The sequence below is a fragment of the Pithys albifrons genome, chromosome 28 (assembly GCF_047495875.1).
Source record: "Pithys albifrons albifrons isolate INPA30051 chromosome 28, PitAlb_v1, whole genome shotgun sequence".
NCBI lineage: Eukaryota > Metazoa > Chordata > Aves > Passeriformes > Thamnophilidae > Pithys > Pithys albifrons.
In genome coordinates, this window is record NC_092485.1 from 4,909,114 (window position 1) to 4,933,827 (window position 24,714).

Here is a 24,714-nt window from a genome sequence, read left to right on the forward strand (position 1 = left end):
ACCCAATATTGCTACAGCAATTAAGTTATTGAGACTTAATTTAGGGCCACTTGGGAGCTCAGAGCACGTGCCCCACCGTGATCCTACAGCAGTGTGAGAGCATAACCCAAGAGAGCTGGGCTGGCACTGTGGGAGCAGCAGCACTCCCCAGCTCCTGCAGGTGCTCCTGGAGGTGCTGCTGCTGGGCTGTGGGATGTTCAGCATCCTCCTCCATGGCTCCCTGTCACCTCTCAGCCTTTATCACACGTCCCTCCCAGCTCTGTGCACGCTGAGCACAGCGAGGAGCTGCTGCAATACCAAGTAATTACTGAGGAGCAACTCGACCAGCAAAAACCAGCCTGGGCCTTGCTTTTATGACACTCAACTGATCACTCAACAATTAACTAACCCAATCCAGGCTGCACCCCAGGAAGGCTGGCTCCAGCCTGCCTGCTCCTCTCACGAGCCCCTGGAGACCTGATGGCCTGTGCTGGCCTCTCCCAGTGTCACCTCCTGCCATGTCACACCCACAGAGGGTCCTGAATATCCACAGACATCCCACAAAGTGGTCGTGGATCCTGCTGAATGAAAGACACTCCCAGAAAGACAACCCAAGCCCTGCCAGCCCAGCAGTTGGCACTCACCATTCCCAGGTGGCTGGAGGAGGTGCCAGAGAGAAGAAGGTGCCAAACTTCCAATTGCCAAAGAGTCATTCTCAGAAACATAAAGCCTCTTATTTTCTCTCCCAGGAGTGTTTCACCTGTGGCTGAGTCTGTCAGCACCTGCCCTTCCTTTTCTGCTGCATGGCAAGGTGAATTCACTTTATGGGAGAAGATTCCTGGTGCAGGAGAGCCCAATTTCCCCTGAGCCTTTCCCCCAGGAACATTCCCAGCACACCTGCAGCTCCATCCCTCTGGATGAACCTGAGCAACACCCTCACACACAGGTTATGTGGGGTCTGCTGCCTTCCTAACTGCTGTTTTCATTGCTCCTTTTCCTTTTTCCCCCTTTGTTAATTAGAGCTTTCACTCTTTCCCAGCCCACACAGAGCTCCCAGAGCTGCAGGCTCGGCTGTGAGTGCAGACAAGCTCATGGAAAGCCTGGAGTCGCTTCCCTGCAGTGGTCACGAGGAGCCAGGAGGGGTTGTCTGCTCTGTCTTCAGCAGAAAACACTGGAATTTTCCTCCTGTACCCCACGATTTCATCTTGCACTCAAAGCCTCTCTTTCTGGCACGTGAGAACAAGGCTGAGAGGAAGGTGGTGGTGCAAAATGAGCACTAGGGGTAACGAATCCCTCCAGCTGCCAAGTGGGAGCAGCTCCAGGAGCTGCTCTGCCCTGGTGCCCAGGGGTGTGAGCACAGCCCAGCTGGCACTGCAGGCACAGCTGAGCAGAGCATCCCCCAGCCCTGCTGCCTGGGTGCCCTTCCTGAGAGCATTCCTGGGGAGGGGTGTAAAGAGACAGGAATTACATCCTGCACACCCGAGAGCCCCGTGGAATCTGAGAAATGCAGCTACCTCTGGTGCAAGGAGGAGGAGGGGGGGGACAACAGCCAAGGCACAACCAAAGGGCTCTGGAGAGGAGAAATGGAAGCCAGATCCTTGGGAAAAGCCTTCCCAGAGGGATCCTGGTGTCAAAGGATCTTGACAGGATTGAACTGCCTCAGAAAAATGGGAAACAGGTTTTGTATAAACAGAAGCACAACATTTCTCTGGAGCAGCAGCAGCACCAGCACTCGCAGCAATTAAGAGCTCGGCTCCTTGCCATGGATTTTCTAGGAGACTAGAAAGGCTTGCCTTGCTCTGCCCTGACAAAAGGGCTTAGGAAAAGGCTCAAACCTCTGCCTGTTATGCTCTGCAATCCACCTGGATTTCCATGCCCCCCAGCCCTGGCAGTGGGAGGAGGAGCTGGAGAGACTGTACAAACATCTTCACATGGAATTAATGCTTCTCCCTCCCCAACAAGCTCCCAGTTGGGATCCAGGAGCTCCTTGGAGGTGACACTGCTCCTAATCCAGCCTCCCACCACCCTTGGACTGATCTTTCTGCAGCAGGAGGGAAAACATCAAAGGGGATGGTGCTCCTGACCTCCTTGTCCCCATTTCAGCACCTCCCAGCTACAGGTTTCCCCCAGCACGAAGCTCTGGAGCAGCAGTGCCACTGGTTGGCATTAGGCACACAAAGCCCTTTGCAGCAGGGTTCAAATCTGTTTTATTTAAAGCTCTGCACCAGTCACATGGAAGGAAGGCAGTGAGCAAACACTGCGAGGCTCCTTCCCTGCCAAGGATTGCACTAATCGGCTGTTTAATCTTCAACCAGTTGTGCCCCATCCTTGGAGGGCTCTGTGGTTCCCCCTCAGCTGTGAGGGGAAAGCAAACACACAGGCAGGGACTGTGGGGAGCCAATGCTTGAGGAATCAGAGGATTTCCAAGCCCAGCAGAAACTGGAATTTCTTTGGGATCCCTCTCCCCCACAGTGAGGAAAGCAAAGCTGCAACATCTCTTGTCCTGACCCTTCCTCATCATCCTCAGAGCCCCAGGCAAGGTGAGAAGTGCAGGTGGGCACCTGTGTGATCCCTCCTGGCTCTGCTCCCCAGATCCAGAGCCCCACCAGGAGAGAAGGGATTGCCCCTGCTCTTGCTCCAGCTGCTGATCAGGGACTTCTGTCCCACTGAGCTGCAGGAGGAAGGCAGGAGAGTTGAAAGAGCCAAGAGGTGACTGCCAGGGATGCCAGGGGGTAACAGCACCGTTCTGAGGCAGCAGATTTGGCAAGAGGTCCACGTTGCTGCCAAGATGCCAGGCTTTGGGACACCCCTCACCTGAGCATGAACAGCTCCAGGGATGGTTCTCCCTTGTGCTTAAACCATTTTCCTCAAGCCCAGGGCTGTTACAGGAGCCTGTGGGATGCCCAAGGGCCCTGAGAGGGCCTGGGTGGTGAGAGCTGTCCAGGATGCCAGGCTGAGGAGATGCTGCAGGGCATCCTCAGGCTCCTGGCACTGCCTGTTGGGGACAGTCCCCTCCCTGAAATGCTCCCTCCACCACAGCCAAGCACCACCAGGACATCTTCATGTTAAACCACACATGGCCATGGCTGGATGCAGAACAGAGAGATCCCGGGTGCAACATGTACAAGCAGATTAAACATGCCCCAGTGCCTGCAAACCTCTGCCCACTTCCCCATGGAGGGCAACATTTCCTGCATATCTGGGAGCTCGGTGAGCACACACTGTTTAGATAAACCTTGTTCCTTGTTAAACTGTAAATAACATCTGGCTCACCAAGCCAAACCAAGCCCCAGCTGAGTGTCCTCAAAGCTGCTGTGTCAGTCCTGGCAATGGCAGACAGGTCAAGTGCATTGGGGGGGGGCTAAAATAATGATTTCTTTTTTAAGATGATTTTTCCACTTCACTCCCAACTCACCTCCCCCCTGTAGTTTAAAAACTCTCCCAACCTTCACTGAATGCTGGTGGAGTCTCCCACAGCTCCAGAGTCCTTGACAAGCAAGACTGGTTTCTGCAGGAGCCTTGGAAACAGGGGGAGATAACAGAGCCCAGAGGGAGATAAACAGAGTGGAAGAGAGAACTCTCCCTGCAAAACACGTGCCTGGGCTCCCAAGTCCTTGGACACTGTTAGGAAGAGAGAGGTGCTGGGCTGAGCACGTGCTGACCTGTGGCCTGCAGTCTGCTGTGCTTTTGTGAGGCATCAGAAGCATAAAATAAAGGAAATAAATTAAAATATAGTGCTTCCCCCCCCCCCCTCAGTCAAAACACAGAGTTATTTCCACGTGGTTTTCACAGGAGTCAAGGAGACTCCAAGCTCCAAAATGAGATGAAAAGGGATGACACCGAGCAGGGCTGTTCAAAGCTCACTTGGGTGTATTCAATTCTCCTCTCCTGCCTCACCAGCTGATAAATTGCTGCTTCACAGGAAATGCTCGAGATAAGGAGGGATTATAATCCTGAGGCTCACAGAGAGAGCTCTGGCCTGTGCTCACACACAGAGCAGCAGTGCCCCCCTGTCCCCCTGCACCAGCTCTTTCTTATCTGCTGGAGCACTGCTGGGCTTGGTTGTACACACTGCAGCTGAGTGTGCTTGCCATGCTATGATAGTGCAATTAGTTGCACAATTAATCGTTAATGAGAAGGGATTGAAGGGGATTAAGTACTTAAACAGAACACATGCTGCTCACGGTGATTTATAAAAGTACTCCTTCTCCCCCAGATATTGTGCCATGTTTTCCTGGAATTAAAGTGACTCAACTGGACCTTTTCTCTGCACCTTCTGCACTGAGGAAAGAACTGTTTCCATCTCTGTGTGGCTGCACTGGAGTCTGAGGGGATCCAGCAGCACCATGGGCACCTCTGGGCATTCCAGGTTTGGCTCCCTGGGGACAGGCCATCAGCAGGAGTGATGGGAGAGATCCTGCTGCTCCTGCTCCTTCCAGGGGCTCTGGGAGTCCTTGCTAAAGCAGGAGGATGTGGAAGGGAGGGATGTGAGGGAGGTGTGGGGGTGTTGTGCTGGTTTGTTGATGGAGGGGGCACTCTGTGGACACAGAGACACTCTGGCATTTTAATTTGGATGAGACACGAAACCATCTCTGGCTATAAGCAAAAAGAGCAGTAAACCCACCAGTTGTGCCTCCTCCTCAGACTCCCCAGGCACACAGCGTTGTTTGTCTGGCCCCCACACACCAATTTACATTGCAAATGGTGTTTCCAAATTCCTGCCTAAACCCCAGGAAGTCAGGAGGCTGCCCAGGTGCTGCCACACCATGCACAGCCTTTTAGGGACCCTCCCAAAGGGCTGGGACAGCTCTGAGGTGCCTGCTCAGCACAAGGAGACCCACAGCAGAACTTTCCAGCCTTGACTCAAACACCAAACCAGCAGCAAAACAAGCCCCTTGGCTGCTTGGCTGAGCAGCACATCCCTCAGGGGCTTCTTGCCTCGACCACACGAGCCCACAGTGGCCCTGCAGAGGTTTCCTCTACACTGGGCAGCAGTTCAGGATCCAGCTCTTCCTCAAACAAGAAAATATTCCATCTGATGGACTCAGGCACTGTGCAAGTTCTTGCCCTGCTCTGTCTGAGGTGGCTGTGAGGGGTGGCACAGGCTCTGCACTGTCCCCAGGTCCCATGGACCCCCCAAAACAAGCAGTATCCTCAGCACATCCACCCCAGAGGGCCATGGGGACCAACTCCATTGCATCCCATCCCATCCCAAATGGGCCATGGGACTGAATCCATGGCATCCCATCCCAGTGGGACATGGGACTGAATCCATGGCATCCCATCCCAGTGGGACATGGGACTGAATCCATGGCATCCCATCCCAGTGGGACATGGGACTGAATCCATGACATCCCATCCCAGTGGGACATGGGACTGAATCCATGACATCCCATCCCAGTGGGACATGGAACTGAATCCATGGCATCCCATCCCAGTGGGACATGGGACTGAACCCATGACATCCCATCCCAGTGGGACATGGGACAGAACCCTGACATCCCACCCCAGTGGGACATGGGGACCAACTCCATCACATCCCACACAGAGGGTCCCACAGTACCACTGGCAAAGCTGCTTCCTGTCTGTGCCAAACCTGCTCCTGGGATTAACAGTGGCTTTCAGTCCCAGCTGCTAATTCCCCTCCTCTGGGCAGTGCCATGCCCAGGAAATACCCAGGATCAATGCCTGCTCTGTAGGGAGGCTTGGGAATGCTCAGCCCTGGCTGTGGTGACCTCCAGGCAGGATGGGGAGCGCTGTCAGACAAGCACAGGGATCCTCCTCACAGCCACACTCTGGGATGTGGCTGCTCCCTGCTCAGGACCAACACTGGCCCTTCAGTGCCCGAACTGCAAACACGAAAAGCAAACAGTGTGCAGAGAATTCCAGGCACAGGGAGGCTCCTTGTGCCCTGTGAGAGGGGCAGGGCTCAGCCAGACACCAACAGGGGCAAACCCAACGGGACACAGAAGGGAGGGCTGGGATTTGAGACACACAGCTCGTTCCCACTGCCCGTACTTCCTGTATCCTGTGGCACAGTAATTAGTTAATAATTACAAGCTGCTCAGCCCACAGGAGTATCTGCAGCAGGAGGAGAGATCTGAGCTCCAGCCTGGATGCAGATTTTCCACGTTGCTTTGCCTTGCACTGAAATCACTGCTGGGAGCAGAGCACGGAGAGCAGTTGCTGGGAAGGTTGTTATGCCCAAGGAACTTGGGAACAGCTCCTTGCCCTTCTGTGGTCACTGCTCCTCCAAGGAAAGGCAGGCAGGTCACTAATTAGCTGCACTCCAGCCCAGTCAGAGTTGGGGTGTTTCCCCCCCTTGCAACAGAGACAGGAAAATCAGAAATCTGGAGATGGGATGGGGTTCATCTGAAGTCAAATAGCAAGTCAGTGGCACAGCCAGGAAAAGGATCTTACCTTAAACCCTTGAATCCCACCTCCAAAACCTGGATCCTGCCTCCAAGCTCTAGATCCTTCCTCTGCCCTGGATCCCACCTCCAAGCCCTGGATCCTTCCTCTGTCCTGGATCCCACCTCCAAGCCCTGGATCCTGCCTCCAAGCCCTGGATCCTGCCTCCAAGCCCTGGATCCTGCATCCAAGTCCTAGATCCTTCCTCTGCTCTGGATCCCACCTCCAAGCCCTGGATCCTTCCTCTGCCCTGGATCCTTCCTCTGCCCTGGATCCCACTTCCAAGCCCTGGATCCTTCCTCTGCCCTGGATCCCACCTCCAAGCCCTGGATCCTTCCTCTGCCCTGGATCCCACCTCCAAGCCCTGGATCCTTCCTCTGCCCTGGATCCCACCTCCAAACCCCTCCTGCAGCACCATTTCCTTTGCTCTGTTGTTTATGGGTCACTGCAGCACAGATCTACTGGAGCAGGACTTGGATCTCACATTCTGGGATCTCTTGAAGGTCCCTGCACATCCCTGGCTGCATCTTTGGGTATCCACAGACCAGCATTTGCTCCAGCACAGCCTTGGAACAGAAGCTGCCAGTCTAAAAGGTTTTCCAGCAAATAATTCAAGTCACAGAAGGCTCAAATCCAAGCTCCAGGTGATATTCCACACTGGAATACAGAAAAAAGCCCAAACTGATGGATTTATATGCGTGTGCATGTTCCCAAGTGCAGAATTGAGGCTCCTGTTCACAAACCTTGCCAGATTTAGCAACTAAAAAAAGATGTGGCTTCGAGAGTGGGAATTGCTGGGATGAACTGGAGTGAGGGAAAAGCGAGGGCTGGGGGGGTTGGTTTGAGGATAAATCCAAACTGGAATGAGGAATCCCAAGCCCTGAGTGACCAGCATATTAACACAGCAAATAATTAAATAGGCTGAGTACAAACAAACTATTTCAACCAAAATAGAGAACTAGCAGAAATAAATGGAATGTTGGGAATGTTTGACTTTTTCAGAGGTTTCAGTGCTTATGGTTGGCTTCAACAGCCTCTCCTTTTTAATTGATTCAATTAAACAGCAGCAGCATCCCATGAAACTGGTCAAATCCATCTCCTGCCCCACTCCACAGTCCCTGGCTGGGAAAATTTGGGTTGTTTTATAGGAAACAGTGGAGCATTTCAGAGACTGGGGGAGAAAGAGAGGGAGGGGGAGAGAGGGCTCATGTGGAATCCTCAGTAATAAAAACGTTACTGCAAGAGCAAAGGGAAAGGGTGCCCAAAACCCAAACAAAACTCATGTCAGCCCAGAGCACAGAGGGAGAGGGGCTGGTTAATACAGGCCAACACATCAGAGAGAGGTTTAGACCTCTGGTTTGAGATCCATCAGTGAAGGGACTTTTTAACATGAGGAATATTCTCCTTGTTTCAGTTTTCCATCTGATAAATTATAATGGCAGAACTCAAAGGTGGTGTGAAGGTGGATTGTTTGGGTGTAATTAATCAAATTAGTAAGTAACAAAATAAAAAAATAACAAAACAATTGGATTGAATGCATCATTAATTGGAGGGTCTTCACTGACACTGCCCTTCCTTTGAGGTACACACAGAATCTTCCCCTTCCCAGACACTAAGGAAAGGGCATAAATCCAACAACACTAAATCCAGGGCTCCATCCTGTTTGCTTCCTCCTCTCTGCATCCCAGCAGCAGCTCTGCTGATCCCCACGCCCCTGCAGTGCTGGCAGAGGTGACAGGTTAGTCACTGACAGCTCTGGGTTAAAAATTTGCCACTCAAATGATGTATAATCTTTGCCATGGCAGTGCCTGCTGGCCCCGGGGATGGAGGGTTTGCTGTGGAAAAGACACGTGAGGAATTGTCCCTGCTGCAAAATGCCCCTGATTTAAACCCCCAAGGGAAGACAAGAGGGAAGCAAACACAGGTCAGCCCAAGGCTGGCTGTGCCCAGCTGAGTTCTCTGGAATGCTCCACCTGAGCTGTTGCAGACCCGGCTCCTGAAAGGCAATGGGAGCATCAATCCTTGGAAACAGCAGCTCAAACAGTGTGAGAGTTGTTTATCCTCCCAGTACCCTGGTGTGGCTGGGGATGGTACCTGATGGAAGCACAGAAAAGCCACAAACAAACCCAGAAGAGCTGGTGCTGGCAGGGGGTCATAGAATCAACTGGGTTGGAAAAGACCTCCGGGATCATCAAGTCCAACCTTTGATCCAACCCCACTGTGATCACCAGCCCAGGGAACGGAGTGATCACAGTGGGGTTGGATCAAGACATGGTGGATTCTCCCTCAGTGCCACATCCACAGAATCATAGAATAGATTGAGTTGGAAAAGACCTCTGAGATCATCAAGTCCAACCCTTGGGCCAACTCCAGTCCCTTTACCAGATCATGGCATGTCCAAGCTCAGTTTAAAAACCTCCAGGGATGGTGAATCCACCCCCTCTCTGGGCAGCCCATTCCAATCCCTGAGCACTCTCTCTGCAAAGAAGTTTTTCCTGATCTTCAACTTCAATTTCCCCTGGCAGAGCTTGAGCCCATCGTGCCCCCTTGTCCTATTGCTGAGTCCTGAGAGAAGAGACCAACCCCCACCTGGCCAGAACTTCCCTTCAGGCAGTTCCAGACAGTGCTGAGGTCACCTCTGAGCCTCCTCTTCTCCAGGCTGAACACCCCCAGCTCCCTCAGCCTCTCCCCACAGCACTTGTGCTCCAGTCCCTTCTCCAGCCTCGTTGCTCTTCTCAGTTGGGTTGGAAAAGACCTCCCAGATCATCAAGTCCAACCCTTGATCCAACCCCACTGTGATCACCAGATCATGGCACTCAGTGCCACGTCCAGTGTCTCCTCCAGGGATGGGGAATCCACCCCCTCTCCGGGCAGCCCATTCCAATGCCTGAGCACTCTCTCTGCAAAGAATTTTTTTCTGATCTCCAACTTCAATTTCCCCTGGCAGAGCTTGAGCCCATCGTGCCCCCTTGTCCTATTGCTGAGTGCCTGGGAGAAGAGACCAACCCCCACCTGGCCAGAACTTCCCTTCAGGGAGTTCCAGACAGGGATGAGATCCAAGTGCCCCAAAGGCTGGAGCATCCCGAGCTGCATTCCCGCGGGTCCTGCGATCCACACTGTGCCTTCAGACAGGGCAGAGCTCTCCCCAAGCGCAGCTGCTGCTCAGGTGCGAAAGGGAACGCCGGGATTTTGGGCAGGGATCAGCCCAGTGGGCAGGAACGCTGCGCCGGGAGAGATGTGGATATTTCCCAGCGGGAATGTGGCGTGCCTGCAAAAATCCAGCCTTAATAATTGTGGCGGCTTGGAGCTCATCCCCGCGGCAGCGAGGAAAGCCAGAGGGCAAGAGGATACGGGGCTCGAGTCTGGAGACACGGCTGGAATGAGGCGAAGGAGGGAGGTAAAGAAAGGACGGGACAGATGCGAGGTGGTGGCAGCGGCGACAGGAGCGCGACAGGAGCCCCGACAGCTCCCCCGGCTCCCCCGCTCTGCTCTCTCTGCCTCGGAAATAATTGCCCAGCAGTTTCTTTTGCAGCCGAGACAAAGATACCAGCCGAGATTGGGAGCGACTGAGCAAACAAGCCGCGGATGAGCAGCACTGGCTGCAGGCAAAATGCTACCTGAAAAGAAACCCTGATTAGAAATGTAAAGAGAGAGCAAAAGATGCTCCGGCTGATTAGGGATCGACTCTGCAAAGTTAATTGTTCACCAGATTGTAATCTGGGCTTTTGCATCTACATTAATCAACAGGTTGCCTTTTGCTATCAGTTTTCCCTTTGCAAACAGCAGAAACAAGTGAATTTAGAGAAGAGCAAACCCAGCAGGTCAAACCTCTGCGTGGATGGAGTTTGCTGAAAGCAATCAAAGGGCCTTTTTTAAATAGAGACCTTTTATTGTTTTCCTACCTGTAAAAAAGTAAGCCAAGACCAGGCCAGAAAGCAGAGCTGACCTTTCCGGGTGTCAGGACACGAATTCCACCGAGCAGAACTCACTCCAGGCTGGGCTGGGATCTCCTCTGAACTGGCCCCAGAGCCAAGACCCCAGTCCTGTTGCCTGGAGAAGCTGCTTTAACTTTGCCTCAATTTCCCTGAGCATGGAAGGAGAATTTGGGAGGTTCTTATTGAGTATAAACCCTCTTGGAAACTCTTACTATTATTGGACATGACTCCAAACACACATCCCAGATTCCTTTTTTTTTTCTGGAGATTCTCAAACCTCCTGGCCTAAACCTCAGGTCTGTATGGAAGCCAGAGGAATGTCCCAGGGTTTACAAGGATTGACCAAACATTCATTTCTCTGCAGAAGGCCAGAGCAATGGGATGGTCTCAGTGGAAACTGCAACGTGGATATTTTAATGCATTCCTGGTACATGGGAAGTACAGACACAGGTTTGTGTGGGACCAGGTGACAGGGTGCAGGACACAGAGAGAACAGAGGGATCTCATGGATTTGGGAGATCAAAACTCAGCTCCCTGTGCTCCCACAGGCTCCTTGTAATACCTTGGCCATTTCCCTTCTCTATTTTACCACATGCAAAATGCAGCTGCCTCCCTCTACCTTGTCTGGATCCAGTGCCAGCAACAGAAGGCAAAACCTGTCCCCTCCAGCCCCTGTGCCTGGGGCTGTCCCCTGACAAACACACCAGTGACACTGGCAATGAATGCACATGAAAGGCAGCAGATAAAAGCAGATAAAGCTGAAGATTTAGAGCAGCTCGTTTGGAAGGCACTAAAAAAAATCAGCCAAGCGCATCCAGCTGCATTTCAGTCACCTGTAACCCCCGAGTATGTGACACCAGCACTTGGCTCTGTCACTGGCAAAGCCTGTCTGAAGGGTCCATTCAGGGGCCACAAAGAGCTTGTTCAGTGAAAGGGGCCTGCACGCATTGAGAGGAGGATTTTAGTGCTTCAACACCCGTCCCTGCCAGCAGCCCAGAGCCCCACAGAGCTCAGGGAGCAAACCTCGCACAACAAAGCAAGGTCAAGTGTCAGGAGATGGGGGGACTCAGCCAGGGGGATACGGTGCTGACGTGTCCAAGGTCAGGCAGAATCCCTGGCAAGGCCATGGACACATCTCCAGAGTCCTGTTTAGTTACAGATTTTTCTCTCTTTCCCTCTATCTAAGTAGGATAAGAGAGGGGGAACTCCCAGCTAATGCTGGCAAGGTTGTTCCACTACTCATTTATTAACTGCTCTCATTTAGACTTGGTACCAATATTTTCCAGTGTGGGTGAGCAAACCTGAGTACTTGGAAACAAATCTGCAAGACCTGCCACCAAAAGTGGTCCTGTCTGGAGAATGGACACCAAAACTTGCTCAGAACTTGCTCAGGAGTCTAAAAATCACTGAACTGTGAGCTGGGTGCCTCACAGCTACACACAGAAATGAAGTTTCATGCATGAGGTGCCAGCTGGGGAACCAAGTGCCCTCCTATTCCTGCCTCTGTTCCTCCTGTGCATCTGCTCTTTGGTCGACTCCCATGGATGTATCTCCTTCAGGGAGCAGAGGATGCTCCACACTCCAAATGCACTTGGAGATCTCAGTGTGCCCCCACTGATGTGCTCCTGCTGGCACAACCTGACCAGCTCTCTGATGGTAAACTGTTTGCACCAAGGGAATCTTTTCAGGCTCATGGGAACTGGTTTTCATGAACTCTCCCCAGGTGGGGTGACCCAGATGCCCTGTCAAAGCCTCCTGAGGCTGGGAAACAAGACTCAGCTTGCATTTATCACGTTTCAGTGTGTGATCTGCACATGCTGCAGATCTCTGTGCTGCCCCATTACCACTGAGGAGGAAATGAATCCTGTTTCCTTGCAGGGTCCTGTCCAAAGGCACTTGCCCTTTCACTAATCTCATCCAGAGGTTTTAACTTTCTGCCTGATGCTTGTTCCAAGCTCTTCCCCTTCAGGCACCTTCTCCAACCCTGACACACACATCACATCACACTGTTCATGTGCTTGATGCACAGCACAAAACCCAACGCCAGCAGCCCCAGGCCTGACCCTGATGTTTCTTCTTTTCAGAGCTAATGCCACTATTGTGCCAACACGCTCATTCCAGGTTGTTTTCACGGAGAGATGAGCCAGTCTATCAAAGCCTGACCTTTCAGGAGGCAGGGCTGGCACGGCAGGGAGAGAGCAGCTCTCAACGGGCTGTCTTGTCTGGGGGTGGGGAGGGGGACAGGCGTTCTGGGGCAAGTTCTCCCACATCCCCAGGAACTTGTCAGAGCAACAGGCGTGTTGGGGAGATGCTGCTGATTCCGACAGCCCCAAAAAACCGCAGCGCAAGGGGAATGCCTGGCAGGGCTCCTGCCCGAGCCGGGGAACCAGCACACACCCCCGGGGTGTCACCCACCCCCCGGGGACCCGCACACTGGAAGGGTCCCCCAGGACCTTCCCAGCGGGACCGATGCCAGGGCTGTGTGCCAAAGCTGGTAATGAGCGAAGCGTCGACCAGGGCTCTCTAAACCAGGTTTAGGACCAAAACACGCGCAGGAATCTCCTGCAGCAGGGCACAGACAGGTATAAATCCTGGCTGCGCTCGGTATCGAGCTGAACTCTTCCTCCCTCCCCTCCAACTTCAGCTCTTCCTTCCCACCAGTCCCAAAGGCAGCGGCGCTGCGGGGGCGGGCAGGGACCCCCAGTCGGGTCCCCCAGCCCGCCGCGGGGTCACTCACCGGCCGCCGAGCAGGTCGCTGTCCCTCCTGCCGTGTCCCTTCCTCCTTCCTGCCCCCGGCACGGCGGGGCCGGAGAGCGGCGGGGGCGGCGCTGCGGGAGCCGCACCGGGAGCGGGCCGGGAGCGGAGCGGGAGCGGAGCGGGAGCGCTGCCGATGCCGGAGCTGGAGCAGGAGGCGGATCAGAAGCGATGTTGGAGCAGCAGAGGGTTGGAGCGCTGCCGGTACCGGATCAGAAGCGGTGCTGGAGCAGCAGAGGGTTGGAGCGGTGCCGGTGGCGGATCAGCCGCGGTGCCGGAGCAGGAGGGAGTTGAAGCGGTGCCGGAGCCGGTGCGGGCGCGGTGTGGGACCCGGCGCGGTGCGGGAGCGCTGCCGGCGCTCGGCTCGGCTCGGCTCGGAGCGGCGCTGGCTCCTCCCCGCCCAGCCCCGGGATAAGGAGCCCGCTCGGCCCCGGGAGCGCTGCGGGCAGGAGCCGCACACGGACACACGGACAGCGGACACACGGACAGGCGGACACACAAACACAAACCCCCCGAGCGCAGCCTCGCACCCAGGTCAGGAGAGTTCCCTCTTGGAGCTCTTCCTACTCGTCCTTGGGGCTCTGGGCTGATGTGCCTGAGCGGGGGCAGCCCGTGAAACCCGGACCTGCGGGGGTTTCACCTCTGTCACTCTGCCCGTGGGGTTATGCATTTAGCAGCAGCTTCACCATCCATTCCAGCTACTTGTTGTCTTATATTTAAACATGCTCAGTTTGCCAGAAATAGAGCAGCCATGGAAATAAATCAGCCTGACTGGAGGTGCCAACATTGTCTGTCTCAAACTAATTAATTTCTTATATCTCCAGCTATATTAGTCCTTGCCTTCCCTCTACAGACCAGCCGGTCTGTCAGCAGAGTTTCTGTAATTAGTGGGTATTGTGCCTAAATCTGAGGGATGTGCAGGAGGTTCACTGTGGTGGGGGAAGGTAGAGAGATGCCAGCAGGACCCCTGGGCAGGGAAGGAACAAAATCCATCTGGAAAGTGGGAATGCAGAGGGCACAGCAGAGCTGGTGAGGGGGAGGAAAAGAGCCACAAGTTCTCTGCGGGAAAATCCTACTGGAGGGACTCTATAGGGTCTTCTTTCCAGGTGTCTGTGATTCTACAAGGAAAACTGTCCAAAAGACAAAAATTTGGGCTTTCTGCTGCTGACAGAACTCCTTTTTCCCTTTTGCTTTTGGAACGTGGGAGTCTCGGTGGACTTGCTGACTCTCATTTCCTATATTAGAACCATCAAACGCTGGGAGACACTTCGAGGAACAGGGAAGTGGTTCACAGATGGTGTGGCAGAAGCATAAAAGCTGAACCCCCACTGAGGAAAGGGATGTTTTACCAGGATCCATTTTGTTTGTTCACTTTAGCCTGTCCCATGGCAACACCCAGCCAAGACCTGAGGCCCTCGGTAATGCTTTGTCTGCTCTGTGAGTGGGGTAAAACATTCAACATCAGCTCTTCAGTCAAGCCCCTTGATGGGTATGTGAGCTGAGCACACAGCTCGGGGAGGAGCAGCAGAGGGGCAGAGCCAGAGGGGTGATGTGCAGCTGCCTCTGGGCCCGTGGGGACGCCTGCCCTCCTCTCACCCCTGGTCAATGAGTACCTGGTCATGTGGGCTGCACACTCAGCTCAGGGTGAGTTGGCCCTCAAGCTCCGTTCGTGCCCCTGGCTGCAGAATTGGGCAGCTTTGCTGCAGCCCAGTGTCCAGCCAGGCTCTCTATTTAAAGCAGAGATGTCACCCCAGGGAGGGGGAGATGTCTCGGACACTTACGTGCCTTTCCCAGCACAGCACACAACAACTGCTGCCACACCCCCAGACCACAGCTCTGACCCTCTATTTGGAACCAGAAATCAAGGGAGATCCCCACAAAAACTCTGGCAAATAAGGAAAAGAAACCCCCAAAGTGGAGCTGGACAGAGAAAGAAGCTCAATGAGAAAACGACAATGCGAAGGGCAAGAATGTTACAAGCAATTAGTGGAGAGGGACATGAGCTCAGTGGTTGTGTCACACGAGCTGCTTATTGGTGCATAACATTCCTCCTAAATATAAATTACAATAATCAACATGCCAGGGATTGCTGTAAGCCTGACAGGGATGGCTGTGGAGGAGGATGTGGAGAGGGAAAGCACCCAGCTGGTGCAGCCAGCAGGGATCCCTGGCTGTGCTGTTCAAAGGCTGGAGGGGAGGGGAGGCATCAGGGGGTGATGGATGTTCCCCAGCATGTGGGACAGGAACACAGCACAGCTGCCTGGCAGACTGATGTGGGACCAACGAGACCCTGAAGGTTTCATGGGGCTGGGGCTGCTCCAACGGTAACAGCCCAAAGCAAAGTGTCCCTTAACGTGTGCCCTGTGAAGGGCTGAGGCTGCTGGTGTTGAACTTGGCACCCACCTGAGATGTCTCTGCAATCCCAGCAGTGTATTTGCAAGGCAGAGCCTCGGGGCATTTTCCAAACATGCCAGTGTAATGGCTGAGCAAAAGGCAGACAAAAGTGCTTGGGGTTTGTGTGAGTTTTTCTAAAATGACTTTGGACTCTGGGGCTGGTTTTTTCCCCTTTGTGTTGTGGCAGTGGAATCAGCCTCACAGAGACCACGGGGCAATCAAGTGGGAAAATGGGCTCGTAGCTGGGAGCGTTTCATAAAAATCCTGAGTCTGTGGTTGGGAGTGTTTCATAAAAAAGTGGATCTGGCTGGGAAACTACAAGACTTTGTGTAGCTCCACGTCTGTGATCACCTCAGCTCCTGCTGCTCAGCAAATCCTTCTCCTCCTCCCGGTGTATTCCACACGAGGAATAGTTATGCAATTCCTAGTGTGTCCCTTGCCTGGGGCAGCCAGAGGAGTGCTGGGTTTCATCCCACAGCTGTTCTCCCTTTGGATATAAATTGCATCCTTTGAAGATCCACGGGCTGTGGTTCCTCCCGCTGTCACCCTCCTGCAAACAGCACCTCTGCCCAGCTGGGTGGGGATGGAGAGGGCAGAGAGGGGGGAGGTGGGAAGGACAGAAGGCTGCAGCAGGCAGGGAGGCCTGACACACACCTGGATGCTCCTGTCTTTATCCCAAGGGGAATGGCTGCCACATCCAGGCAGGTTTGTGACGCACATAACCCCCAGTGATGGCTCTGGGCTGTTCCTGCCCTTGGCACAGTCTCAGGATTCCCTCTGGGTAGCAGCAATCCTGTTCCTGCTGCACACCAGATCACTCACTCTCTTTCCCCCCTCTGAAAAGCCACTCCCAGACAAACACCAGCCTGAGCTGCCGAGATGAGCTCCTGCCCCAAGCCAGGGGAAAGTGGGACCTGTGTGTTCCATGGGCTGCAGGTGGGAGCGACTGCCAGGAGCAACAGGGAACGCTGCAGCATCCTGAGCAGCATTCCAATCACAGAGCCCAGGGCTTTGCTGGGGCTGCTCCTCTCCAGAACCTTCCCTGTCAGCAAACAGCACTGCAGGGCTGTGAGAGGGACCGTGGGATGCTGAGGAGCCAGCACAGCCTTGGGGACACAGGGAGGGCAGTCCCAGCCCCAGTTTCACATCATGAAGGCAAACACAGGGTGCAAGACTCAGCTGGGCACCTCTTGCCCGTGTCCAAACCAGTCCAGAGGCTGGGATATGGGAATGCTGCATGGACTGGGATGGAGCTGGAGCCCAGGCAGTGCCTGCCTTGTAAAACTGTGCCTGCCCCAGGCGTGGCTCCTGGCCAGACACATTAAATCCTCTGCTTCTCCCTCACATGGTGAGGCCCCGGTGGGGACACTCCATCCAGTGCTGGGAGCTGGCCTTGGGAGAGAGGAGGGAGAGAGCCCAGGGCAGCCTGGGGAGGGGGGACAGCCAGAGAGCTCCAAACCTGCCTTAGGGGGAGCCCAAGGCAGTTCAGGCTGAGCAGAGGTGACAGCAGTGGAAGGGAACAGCCCACCCTCTGTCACAGCCATGCAAAGTGCTCGTTGGTATAAGAACACCCAATTTTGGGTGTAAGAACACCTAATTTTTACTCTAAGCTGCTCACCCCCATTTAATCCTCATCCCCAGAGTAGGGAGCAAAGCCCACCACTTGTCCACAGCACATGCAGAGAGGCAGGAACTCACCTACAGAATCCCCAGCCTGGAGGGAAGGTGTCAAACACACTCAGCAGTGACACAGCAGGCCCAGTAAGAACCAGTCAAGAAAGATACAACCTCCTACCAGTGCTGTGCCCAGCAGGCATCCCTGTCTGCCTGGAGAGAGGGCCAGAGCTCCAGTCTGCAGCCCAGCACTCTCACATACGAGTCCTGGCAATCCCAGCAAATGGGAGGTGAATTAAACCCGACAGCTCAGACTGAAGCATCAGAGGAGTGGCAGCGACATGAATGTGCCTGACTTCTCCAGGCAGGCAGGGCAGCTCCAGGGGGGTTTCACCTGGTTCCCTTCTGCAGCTCCCCAGCCTCACCCCCTGGCACCCCAGCAGTGGCTGAGCTGCAGAGCCCTCCCCAGCCCCAGCAGCTCAGGGGCACGTTTTCTCCCCTGCCAAACTCACATGGCCATGCATGTGTGCTGCTCCGAGGCCAGCAGCTCCCTGGAGGTCTGCAGGGAATATTTTACAGTCACTGCATCCAGGCAGCAGTTCCCTTCCCTTCCCCACTGCCCTGACATTCAATAGGCACCGAGTCATGGAAAGAAAATGTGTTCAATGCCTCCCTGGCCTGGCCCTCTCTGCCTTGTGCACGGGCAGGCATGTGGAAATCATTGCCCAGTGCTGCATTTTGGCAGCACTCACAGGGCTGCAGTTTAGAGCTGGCTGCTAAGTCGAGGAAAACTGGCAAATGGGCCCCATGCTCCACTGCCCAGCCTGGCACGGCAGGATCTGCTCCTGCCGAGGGCTGGAAGTGCCAAACTGCCCCACTGGTGTCACTGGGAGGGTGGGTGGTGCTGCTGGGTCCTGCCCTGTGCCTGTGCATGGGGCTAACAGGGGCTGTGGACCACCCTTATTTAACAACAGCCCCCCCAGTTCCAGCCCTGGTGGGCATTGCAACTCCACAGAGTGAGAACATGCAAATCATAAAATCACAGAATGGTTTGGGTTGGAAGGGACCTTAAAAATGTTCTTGTTCCACCCCCTGCCATGGGCAGGGACACCTTCCACAGCCCAGGTTGCTCCAAGCCCTGTCCAACCTGGCCTTGGACACTTCCAGGGACACTTTCAGGGATGGGGCAGCTTCTGGGTACCCTGTGCCAGGGCCTGCCCACCCTCACAGGGAAAAATTCCTTCCTGATATCCAATCCAAACTATTCTCTGTCAGTTTGAAGCCATTCCCCCTTGTCCTGTCCCTCCAAAAATGGGCAAAAGGAATATTGTTATTCCCATTTTACAGGCAAGTGAATTGAGGAGCAGGAAAATGGAGACAAGTTCAGATCTCCTGGTTAACACAGTCTTGTCCCAGAGCTGAGGGACTTCCTCAGGCTCTGCAAATCTCCATCAACATTCCTAACTGAGCCCAGATTTCTGCAGGCTGCTGTTGTCCCACACAGGAATTGGATCCCTGTGAGCCCAAATCAGCCTGAGAGCACACTCAGTGTGAGTCACTGTGTGACCTGAGACACTCCATTCCCTGTGACACAAAGTCACCGTCCCCAGGGTGGCCACAGCCCTGCTGACCATGGCAACCACGGGGCCAATTGCAGACCCCAGAATCCAGCAGCATCTCCTCCTAATTTTGTCCATGGAGCATCACCATAACAACAGCTCCACCAATCCACACCAGAGATTCAGACACTTAGCAACCAGGAGCTGCCAAATTGCAAAACAAAGTGAAAAATATGCCCAAAGTATTTCCTCCACCATCCTACTGTGGCTGGCAGAGCTCCAGCCCTGATGGGCAAGGCCAGAAAAACGCACAGAGTACGACAGATACCCAAACTTCTCCCCCAGGAAGCAGCTCTGGAGCCAAAGCATCCTTTGCCCTGCCTGTGGCACCACTGGAAGGAGAGTTTGGCCTTTGGTTTTGGCTTTTCAGCACAGCAAGGAGAGGAAGGCTCAGTGCAAAGCTAGTGCTGGCACTCAGCACCCTGCCAGCACTGAGTGCCACCCAGCCAGGGCACCTGCAGTGCCTGAGCAGGATGGCTCTGCCTGAAGGTCTCCAGGTGTTTAGCAGCTGTTTCTCAGGGGTTAAATCGCCTCAGCCCAGGGCACAGTTCAGTTCAAAAGGAGCCGCCGCCGCCAGCCCCAAAGGAGTTTGCTCCTGGGAGCGGACCTTGTCCCTTGTCACCTTTGTGAAGCAAGTGAGGGGAGGAGATAAGTTGTTTTTTCAGAGAACAATCCATCTCCCTCCCACTGACTCACTGACAAACTTACCGTCCCCAGGCAGTTCTCGGGGTGAGCTGGAGGCTGAACACTCAGTCCTGGCTGCAGCAAAGGGCTGAGGAAGTGCCCCAGGGGCTCCAAGCTGTTCCTCAGGGGATCCAGGAGCACCAGGGTTAAAGCTCTGGGGGGAAATTGTGCCTGAGCAAACCCAGCAGATGCTTCTCCCTGCCAGTGTGCACCAGACACAGCAGCAAAGTGGCTGGTGCTTTCCTGCTGACAGAAAGTGGGAGTCCCTGCTGGGACTGGCACCAGCTGTGTGGAAATACCCATGGCCACAACATCCCAGGGGCTTTTCCAGTCCAAACCAGTCACACCCCAGTTAGCAGGATGCAATCCTGTGGCCTAGGCAGTGCAGGAGGCCTGGCTGGAGGAAAAGGACTTTTCTGAGCCTTTGGCCACAGGGATACATGGATGGGTGGATGGAGCAGGAGGAGCCATGGCAGGGCTGGCAATATTCACCAAGAACAGCTTGGGTGGCACCAGAAAAAGGGACTCCCTCACTGCTGGCTCTGACAGCCTCAGGATGGTAAGCCAGGATTTGCTGCTTGCCTCACAGTCTGTTAGCTATTTTCAGCCCAAATGAGGAATCCAGCCCAGCTCTGGCTTCCCAAAACATTGATTCAGGCATAAACTTCAGTGGGCATTAGAGGGATGATAAATGTGAGAGCCTTTCCAAAAAAGGGAGCTAAGAACAGGCTGGCACTGCAGTGCTAGACACATGCACAGAGCAAAGCAGCCCTGAGAGGGCAGGAATGCCAGGGATGTGCCCAAGGAAGATGCTTGGCTTAGCTGGGAGTGCAGTGGGTGCAGTCCCACCCTCACACATGTGCTGGTGCCTGTGCCAGCCTGGCTCGTGGTGTCTGGGAGCCTCTCCAGCCCACAGAGTCTGTCGAGGTTGCTGGAGCTGATGTTCACCCCACTCTGCCTCCTATCCAGTCTGACATCCCCCACCTCTGCTGTCACAATTAGGGAACTGGAGCAGATGGCAGCAGAGTGAGCTGAAAACAGCAGAATCTCCTCCCCAGCTGCCGCTCGCTGTGTGCGAGTCCTTCCCTCTGAGGCAAGCTGGGCTGACAGCTCCTGTGAGCACAGGGGAGGCTGCTGGGGCTGGGGGCAGCAACACCAGCCCCCAAAGACTCTCAGCTGGGGGCTGGGGCTTGGGGGAAGTTGCCAGGAGCACCGTGGGCACAGGGGGTGACCCACAGCATGGTCAGAGATCAGACACTGGTGGCACCGCAGGGACCCCCTGGGCTCCCCTTTCCCTGCTGCCCCCGAGGGGCTGTGGGAGCTCCTGAGCTCCTGAAGGTCTGTGCACCTCGGTGTCAGCTCCTGTTTCCATCCCAGCAGACTTCAGGGAAACCTGCACTGGAATAAAACACTGCTCTGCTTTTCCCCCTCCCCAGTAAACACTCCTTGCTGCTCTGTGCTGCTTCTCCCAGGGCACAAACAGAACTGGCTGGTGCAGGCAGGGCAGACAAGGACCTTGCCCCCTCCCTCCCTGCCAGCAAACATCGTGTGTCAGCAGCAAAGGGCAGAGAGAAATTCTTGGAGGTAAGACCTGGCAAGGCCTCGCAGGACTGGCTGCATCCCAGGGCAAACCCTTGGAATTCCAGGGACAGCACAGGTCCTGCTGTGCAGGGCAGGGCAGAGGGGTTTTCAGGGGGCCCAGAACTGCTGCTGAGGCATCTGCCAAGGAGAAAACCACCAGTGCCCAGTGGGCAGCTCCCTGCAAGGCAGTCTCTGGGGAGAACCTCCAGCAGAAGCCTCTTCCCTGCTGAATGTTCCTATTAGTTCATTAGTGCTGTGATGCCCCAGTCAATAAATGCTCTAAAGGCATGTTGGGTTTTTCCTGCTCAGCCCTTCAAACCTGCTGTCCTGACAGTCTGAGCCCTCTTCCCTGCCAGGCTGCAGAGGAACTTTCCTGCTTTCTGGCTGGAAGAGCCTCAAGATTCCTTCTGAGAGATGCTGAGTGCTCGGGGGACACTCCACTGCTCTCAGCCTGGTCCTGCCCTCGGCTGGTCCAGTTCCCTGAGAGCTGAACCCCCACAGCACAGTGAAAGCCTTGGGAGCCAGAGCTCCTCAGCTCAGCATCCCACCCACAGCACCCCAGGAAGGCTCCAGGGCTGTGGATGTCACCCAAGGGCTCCAGGGCTGTTGATGCTCTGCCTGTTACTGCAGGGCAATGCTGCCTTTGCACTGATTTCTAGCTCTGGGGTAAAGCATGAGGTTGTTCCCTTCCTGTGTACCAAATAACTTGACCAGAAGCTTTTCCAAATCCCAAAGCTCAGGAAAACAGGTCTGGAGGCTCCTCCAGTCGTGGTGCCTCACACAAAGCAGAGGCTCTGCCCCAGAGCAGGATGCCCTGGGACTGGAGGCTGCACTTGGCCATTTCAGCCCTTCCATCCAGGCAGGGACCACCCCTCCCATTCAGGCAGGGACCATCCCTCCCATTCAGGCAGGGACCATCCCTCACATCCAGGCAGGGACCACCCTCCCATGCAGGCAGAGACCACCCCTCCCATTCAGGCAGGGACCACCCTCCCATCCAGGCAGAGACCACCCCTCCCATCCAGGCAGGGACCACCCTCCCATCCAGGCAGAGACCACCTCTCCCATCCAGGCAGGGACCACCTCTCCCATGCAGGCAGAGACCACCTCTCCCATCCAGGCAGGGACCATCCCTCCCATGCAGGCAGAGACCACCCTCCCCAGGCTCCAGCAGCACCCAAGGGGCCTCAGAGCAGGACTTCAAAGGGTTCCACACCTCCTGTGCCAGGTGGAGTGGGTTGGAAGGGGTGGATGGGGTGGCACACGTGTGACCCCAGCAGGGCACAGAGCCAGTGCAGCCCCTGGGAGGATTCAGAGATCAGAGCACCCCCAGTGCTGAGCTGTGCCCTCCCCTCCCCTGGGCCTTGGAGGCATCCAGCACTGCCCCACCATCTGCCAGCACTGGCATTCCTGCAGCCCAGCCACTGATGCCACTAGTTTCGACTAAGTAAGGCAGTTCCAGGAAAAAAAATTACATTGGAATACAGGTTTAAGACAGGACTGTTCTGGATAAATCTGCTCTCTTGTTGTCTCACAGATTTAATCAATTAGCACTACAGAAGAGATCTGCAGATGCTGAGCCTGACTCTCCTTGTGCTCATGCTGCTTCCAGTCAGAAATAAAGTGCATAAAGATGAAAATACCAGTTCTGTTGCCCAGCACAGAACCTTCACTCGCTGGGGTTAGAGCTCCTCAAAAGCCCCTTGGGAATAAGCAACTTATTTATAGCTGTTTACTGACTAAACACACACAAGGGAAGGGGAAATGTCAAGGCAGTTCTGCAAACTGAGCTGGGCCCTGCATTCAGTCTGTGCCACCCCCAGGGATGTTGGACCTGCTCAGGAGTTGGGCATGGGGCAGAGCCAGCCAGGGAAGGTGGGACCTCCCTGGAAAATGCTGCTGCTCCTGGGAACCCCCACCCCAAAACCTCTGGAAGCCCAGCACCTCCTGAGTGTGGGATCAGCAGTCACAGCAATGCAGTCCCCATTTATCTGCCTGTATAGACTCTCCTCCCTGGTTTTTAACATTTTTAATGCCTCCACACCAGGAGATAACAAGGAAATGTCCAACTCAGAGGTCACACACAGAGAAGAGGTGAAGGGACTCATCCAAGGCCGGTGGGAATGTGTTTCCAGAGCACTGAATGGACCCCAACACAAAGGAGGCAAATCCCAGGGCTGTTCCACTGCTGCCAAGTCCTGTATCCCTCCCAGGCCTCCCCTAGGGAATATTCCAGGGAAATGTGTGCTGCCAGCACAGGCACTGAGGTCCTGCAGGAGAGCAGAGCACCCTCACCAAGGGTGAGGACCACAAGGAATGATATCACAGGGGCTTTGTCCCCCTCCTGCTTTGGGCCAGACTCATGATGGTGGTTGGGAAAAGCCCCAGTTGGCATCTCCCATGAGCTGAGACACCCTCCAGGCTGGGTGGAGCCTGGATCCAGCAGCGTGCCAGTGATCCCTGCCCTGCTGGGAGGGCTGGGCAGGATGGAGCAGTGGCAGCTCCTCAGGATGGGTAAGGCCCAGCTGATCAGCCCTGACTCAGCACCACCTGCAATCTGTGCCGTGTGGGGCATGAGGAACGAGGGCTGGCTCTGTGCCAAGGGGCAAACCCTGCTCCTGGCTGGTCCCTGCCCACTGCCAAGCCCACAGGAAGCACAGATGCTGCCAAGCAGGCACAGGCAGGTCCTGCCAGGCTCACAGCCCGAGGCTCTGGTTGGTCTTGCTGGCTGTGAGCAGCAGGACATGGTCCAGGATGGGCACCTGGGTACCTGTGTTGGTCCTCTTGTGAAAGGGGCTGCCCAGACCTGCCACAATCCCAGTGTCCAGGAGTTCTGTCCACAGGAGGAAAAAGAGGAGACCCATCATCTAAAGCTGTGTCAGGGAGGGGTGGGCTGGATGTCAGGAAAAGGTCCTTCCCCCAGAGGGTGGTGGGCACTGACCAGGCTCCCCAGGGCAGTGGGCACGGCCCTGAGGCTGCCAGAGCTCCAGGAGGGTTTGTACAACACCCTCAAGGACAGGGTGGGATTGTTGGGGTGTCTGTGCAGGGCCAGGAGTTGGGCTGTGGATGATCCTCGTGGGTCCTGCTTAGGATATTCTACAGTTTTAAGATCTCTCTGGGATGTTTGGGCTCAACATCTGGGGCCCAGAAGTGACACAAAATCACACTGGGCAGTCCCCCTGCACAGAGCAGGCCTGGGGGTCCAGAGCAGCCTCTGCTCCTGCATTCCTGCTCTGGGGAGCAGGACACAAGACATTTTTCCCTGGGTAACAGTTAACATCATGGATAATTGCAGGAGCCTTTTCCTGGAGAAGGGGCTTTTCCCCTTGTGATCTGTGTCCCTCTTGATCCCTTGCCAGCTCTTTCCTCCACCCCTCGGCTCCTCGGCTGTCCTGGACCCCCCTCCAGGCACAGGCAGGTTGTCCCCAGGTTCCGAAAGGGATCGCAGAGTTTTTGGAAAATGCTTCCACCTTGTGGTCCTCTGGAGAAACGACTGCCTGGGAAATGCCGGGCTGCTCCTTTGAAACGGAGAGAGACACGAACCCCACTCCTGCCACCCTTTCTGCTCGCTCTGCTGCCAGGCTGAACTGGGTGCCAGTGCCTCTGCTCAGCCCTGGCACTGCCCGGGTGCTGCTGCATCCTGACCCGCCCCACAAGAGCAGCATCAGAAATCCCTGTTTCTCAGCAGTTCTGCATGTTCTTGGGGGTTTGTCTCTTGCCAGCAGGTCTTTAACTGCAGCCAG

The 24,714-nt window shown here is 55.0% G+C and overlaps 1 protein-coding gene across 2 annotated transcripts in view; it reads right to left on the bottom strand.

The window, feature by feature from the left end:
- The window catches only part of CDK18 (cyclin dependent kinase 18), a 42,363-nt gene extending 22,783 nt beyond the window's left edge, over positions 1-19,580 (bottom strand). Inside the window, exon 1 of one of the 2 annotated variants that reach the window (XM_071578833.1) lies at positions 19,415-19,580. The gene's annotated coding sequence lies outside the window, so the exon portion shown is untranslated. Of the gene's footprint in view, positions 1-13,062; positions 13,237-19,414 lie in introns of those variants that run through there. The other variant, XM_071578834.1, reaches the window with a different exon arrangement.
- Between the last annotated feature and the right edge of the window lie 5,134 nt (positions 19,581-24,714).